This window comes from Austrofundulus limnaeus, unplaced genomic scaffold (genome assembly GCF_001266775.1).
Source record: "Austrofundulus limnaeus strain Quisiro unplaced genomic scaffold, Austrofundulus_limnaeus-1.0 Scaffold362, whole genome shotgun sequence".
NCBI lineage: Eukaryota > Metazoa > Chordata > Actinopteri > Cyprinodontiformes > Rivulidae > Austrofundulus > Austrofundulus limnaeus.
In genome coordinates this window covers 558,953-564,878 of record NW_013952764.1, presented here as the reverse complement: position 1 = coordinate 564,878, position 5,926 = coordinate 558,953, and the positions used below count along the sequence as shown (strand labels likewise).

The 5,926-nt window shown below is 40.5% G+C and overlaps 1 protein-coding gene across 1 annotated transcript in view; it reads right to left on the bottom strand.

Annotated features, from left to right (window-relative positions):
- LOC106528181 (protein NLRC3) overlaps positions 1–5,926 on the bottom strand; it is a 30,642-nt gene that overhangs the window by 20,921 nt on the left and 3,795 nt on the right. The gene's annotated exons all lie outside the window — the stretch shown is intronic.

Genomic DNA, 5,926 nt, shown 5'->3' with positions numbered 1-5,926 from the left:
ATGTCATGAAAACCTAGGCATTAAAGGATGTCATGAATAACTAGCTTAAACATAAAAGTATTAGATCTATTACATCTCCACCATCTGATCATTAAATCACCAATTAAATGATCAATAAAACAAAAAAATACTTTAATGTATTTTTTTAAAAAAACATGTCAACATAAACCTAAGTATATGTACTTTTCTAAAATCCCAACCCCAGTAATTCAATTTTTATTCCTCCCACAGTAATTACTAACCCCCCAAAACTTAGTTATCACACAAAAGTCTTTGGATCATCTTGAACACAAACAGGATTGTCTGTTTTGTTATATGGAATGGTCAGAGGTAGTGATGGGGCTCTGCGACTTCTTGTAGATCGTGCGAGGGGCTGGAAGAGAAGGGTTAGCAGGATTTGGGCATGGCGTTTGATATTAATCTCGCCASGTTCTTTCATGTTGTTAGTAAAATCCAGGAGGGGGCATTCCACTTGCTGTCCTGTTGGGGTCTCAGAGTCCAAGAGATCCTCTGTTTGTGATGCTGATGAATCCAGTTGTTCTTCCGGTTCTGCAGCTTGAAATAACTCCTCTCTCTCTGGTTTTGATTCTGAAGCAGTCTTCTTATCAGTAACGGGCACGCTGTGTTCCACTGATATCTCAGTTTTCTCCAGCTGTCCTTCAGACGTCAGCTGTTGTGGTTTACCTGTAGCCAGAACTTTGTTCAGGAAATACTTCATATTTGAAGGCAGAAGCTGTGCTCCAGTTTGATTCAGAGTCATTCCATCAGACTTGAAGAAATGTTTTCTTTCCCAGAAGAGATCAAAGTTGTCCACATATCTCACAGAGTGGTCAGCACAGGACTTTTCCAAAAAACCATTAAGAGCCAACAGTCTGCCGTACCTCTCAGCTCCTCCTCTGGCTGTAGGAACGGGCCCACTGAGGAACACATCCATGTTGATATTTTTAACTGCATTCAGCAGCAGAATAAAATCCTTCTTCAGGATTTCTGACTGTCGGTTCATAACTTCATCACTTCCTGTATGAATGATGAGTGTCTTCAGAGTTGGATACTCAGCTGAGATTTCCAGAATCTTCTCTGTGAGGTCAGACACTTTATCAGCAAAACCCAGAACTTTGACTTTTTTCTTGTTCCAGAAGCCTCTGATCTCATTCACCTTTTTATCTGTGATGATCAGCATTTCTTGATTCTTGAAAGTCTCTCTTTTACTGCCATAGTTTTAGTTTTAGTTTTATTTTGTATTAGGCACATTTTTTGTTATTGTGACTTTTATTTTGAAAAGCAAAATTAGGAAGTGCAATCCAGAATGTTCGCTGGGGCACCAAAGGAAAGAAGCACATGCTATGAAGGCAAGATATTAATTAGTTGTTTAAAGTAATTTAAGTTTAAGAATTCTTTTTTTTTTTTTGCTCATTTCTACCTCAAAAGAACGATCAGCCAGCGAGGTATGTTTATATGTCTTGTATCATTTGTTTATGTCATTGTATTTGTGACACTGTCTCATTCTATATTCATGTTGTATTTTTAGTTCGACGGTGGTGTTGTGTCAGAGACACAAAGGTTATAAGAAGAGTTAATTAAAGCTGACTAAACACCAGCAGTAACGGGCTCTTTATTGACTCCAAGAAGAGGTGGAAGTGATAGTCGAACTCGGAGCTGCATGATTCCCAGACTCTTCGTGGCTACAGCGCGACATTGCATCGAAGACCAATCTGCTGCAAATGTTAACGGACACACGTTCATCTGCTGCTTCTTCATAAAGACGTCCAGAAGCCAGACATTTAAGTTCATGTTTGGAAAGTGACACAAGGAAGGAGTAATAACAAGGAACTGTGTGAAGCCTGACAACAACAGCACAACAAGGTAACGAGAAGGGAAGTAATGCAACGAAGCTCACAAATTAAGTTAAAAAGAGATTTTCACTGAGTAAAAAGTTAACAGTTCAAGTAAAACAAAATGTCAGAAACAAATGACACAGAAATAGAAGCTGCCAAAGRAGAGCAAGTAGATGAAACCTCTTTAGTGCAACCTGGGCAAGAAGAGCTGCGTAGAAGTGAAAGACATCGCATGCTAACAGGAAAAGGAAGAGAATTTTATAAAGAAAAACTACAAGGGTTGCAAAGTCACTTTGAAAGTACTTATGACAGATGGAAAGCATTAACCAAGGTTGCAAAAAAATCTGTTATTAAAGGAGATCCAGTTGACATTCTTGAAGGTCACATGGACATTGTGCAAAGAGAACTAGCCACTCTTAACTATATTTATGATCAATACAGAGCAATGGATGGACCACCTCATGATATGCGTTCCAAGTTAGACAAAGGCACGTCAGTGACTAAGGTAGTTTTGCAAAACATCCAATGCCATGTTGAGGGAGCAGATAAGGAGGAGATTGTTTGGCCTGATGCTAGTTCTGTATTTACATCTTCTAGCTCGGCTAGTGTCTCAGTTCATAGTCCGTTTAAAGACAGTTCAGTTATCTCTAATGGCTCCTCTGCCAAAAGACAAGAAGCTGTGGCAGAGTGTGAAGCCACAAAGGCTGTGCTTCAGATAATGGCTGAACAAGAGAAATTTAGAGAAAAAATGGAAACCATAGAAGAAGAAGACAAACYCATAATCGCAGAACAAGAAGCTGCTGCGATGTCACAACGCCATCTAGAGGAAAGAGAGGAAACAGAACGCAAGTTAAAAAGAAAAAAGGAGAAGGCGGCTGTGATAAAGAGACAACTAGAGGAAAGTGCTGCAAGGAGAAAATCAGTCAAGGACTTAAAAAGGGAYATTGAAAGACTGGAAAATCTGAAAGGACTCAACGCAGCAAAGGCAAAATTACAAGTTTATGAAGAAGACTACTTGTCAGTAAAGCAAGAAAGCATCAGTCTGAATCCTGCAAACATACAGGTAACTGAGTTCAAGAACACTGCTAATCAACCCACACAACCATCACAACAGTTAAATGTTGTTCATGAGAGCACAGGTGAGCTTGTAAAGGTTTTAGCAGAAGCTATGTCAGCTAATAGACTACCGATTCCAGAGCCCTCAGTATTTAGTGGGGATCCACTTAAGTTTAAACATTGGAAAGCATCTTTTCAGACTCTAAAAGAGAGAAAGAACATTCCTACTGCAGAAAAGATATTTTTTCTACAGAAATATGTAGATGGATGTGTTAAAGAAGCCTTAGATGACTATTTTCTGATTGGCTCTGAAGATTCCTATATGGCAGCATGGAATATGCTCAATGAACATTATGGAGAACCTTTTGTCATCGCCAAGGCCTTCAGGGACAAGTTGCATACATGGCCAAAGCTTCAAGGTAAGGACAGTGCAGAGTTAAGAAAGTTTGTAGATTTCTTACAAAGCTGGCAATCTGCAATGGCTAACAATGATAATCTGAACGTCCTCAATGATGGAATAGAGAATCAAAGACTTGCTGCTAAACTGCCAGACTGGTTAAGCAACAGATGGAACCGGAAGGCTATAGAATACCAGCTAGAGCACAAACAGTTCCCACGTTTCAGTTACTTTGTAACATTCCTGTCGATGGAGGCAAGTATTGCATGTAATCCCATTACATCATATCAAGCTATAAGACAAAGCGACTTTGACAAACCAAAGACAAAACCTCAACTTACACTCATTCATAAGAAGCAAGATACAGCGAAAATATTCACAACTAACTCTATGGAAAGAACRATGACCTCTTGTGTGTTTTGTAAAAGAGCAGGACACAGCTTACACAAATGCCGTAAGTTCACTGAGAAACCAGTTATTGAGAGAGTCAAGTTCATTCAAAATGAAAAACTATGTTTTGGRTGTTTAAATGGTGGTCATTTCTCCAAGAACTGCAGCAATCGGATGACATGCAACACATGTTCAAGACGACATCCCACATGTCTGCATGAAGAAAGACAGAGACAAGAGACAAAGAAAGAACAACCTAAAGAACAAGAAGTGGCTGAACGGAAGGAAACCCAGCAACAGGTAACACAGTCACAAGACACAGTTAACGAAAGTACATCCAACAGACTGACTCATGAAAGTAGAAATGCACAGACATCTGCAATAGTACCTGTGTATGTATCCACACAAAGTGAGCCAAGCAAAGAAATACTTACGTACGCTCTGCTGGACACACAGAGTGATTCGTCCTTTATTCTCAATGAAGTAGCAAACAATCTGGACACAGCTAAAACCCAAATTAAACTCAAATTATCTACGATGTCATCTAAGAAAACAAATGTACCATGTACAAAACTTGAAGCTCTGCAAATAAGAGGATTATTTTCTGAAAAGAAACTCACTGTGCCAGTTGCTTACACACGTGAWTTTATACCTGCCAATCGTAGTCATATTCCTACTCCAGACACGGCAAGGTCATGGCCACATTTGGAGCATCTCACTGAACACATTGCTCCACCATTGGACTGTGAGATAGGACTCCTGTTAGGCTACAACGGCACACAAGCCTTGATGCCCAGAGAAGTCATATGTGGTGAAGAAACCCAGCCTTATGCCCAGAAAACAGATTTAGGCTGGAGCATCATAAGTTACTGGGACTCATGTGATGCAGACAGCGATGTAATTGGAGTAAGTCATCGCATCACTGTAAAGCAAGTAATACCAGAGACTGAGCCAACCACAAAGCTAAAGAATAAAGTTCATTACATCTGTAAGACACAAATAAAAGAAGTAACAGGTCCAGATATAATCAAAGCTCTTGAATCAGATTTTGCTGAGAGAGCAGTGGAAGAAACGAGCATTTCACAAGAAGATGTCTGCTTCATAAGAAAGCCACAAGAAGGAATCAAACAAAAGCAAGATGGACATTATGAAATGCCCTTGCCTTTCAAAGGTGACAGACTAAATCTTCCCAATAACATATCAAGTGCAATGCTACGCTTAAGCAGTCTCAAAAGCAGATTCATAAGGGACCAAAAGTACTACTCGGACTATATAAAGTTCATGGAGGACATTATTGCAAGCGGTGATGCAGAGAAGGTACCGGAGAAGGAACTCTGTAATACCCCTGCCTGGTATATTCCCCACCATGGGGTATACCACCCTCAGAAGCCCAGCAAGATCCGTGTAGTCTTTGACTGTTCTGCACAATATCAAGACACTTCACTGAATGAACACCAGCTTACAGGGCCAGACCTCACAAACACTTTAGTGGGAGTACTCTGTAGGTTCAGGAAGGGCTCAGTGGCTGTAATGTGCGACGTGGAACGTATGTTTCACCAGTTCCATGTAACACCCCAAGACCAGGATTATTTACGCTTCCTATGGTGGGAGCATGGTGATCCAGGTGCCCCCCCTCAGTCTTTCGCATGAGGGTTCACATGTTTGGTGCAGCTTCTTCACCTGGTTGTGCCAATTTTGGTTTAAAACATCTAGCTGCACAAGGTGAGGGAAAGTTCTCTCCAAACACAGTGAAGTTCATTCAAAGAAACTTTTATGTAGATGATGGACTTGTAAGTGTTTCATCAGAAGCAGAAGCAATAAAACTAGTCAAAGAAGCAAGAGAGCTGTGTAACACAGGGAAACTAAGATTACACAAGTTTGTATCAAACAGTGACAATGTGTTAAAGTCACTGCCCAGAGAGGAGTGTGCTGACAGTATTAAAGATTTGGATCTAGCACTTGGAGAGCCACTGATGGAAAGAGCACTCGGAGTTCAGTGGTGCATTTCTTCTGATGAGTTTCAGTTCAGAATAACAGTCAAAGAGCACCCAATGACAAGAAGAGGAATCCTGTGCACAGTAGCATCAGTGTATGATCCACTGGGATTTGTGGCACCCTTCATCCTAAAAGGAAAACAAATCCTGCAACAGTTATGTCAGGAAAAGGTCGGATGGGACGAGCCTCTTTCGCATCAGCTCTACAGAGAGTGGGAATCCTGGCTTCTAGATCTTCAAAATTTGTCAAAGGT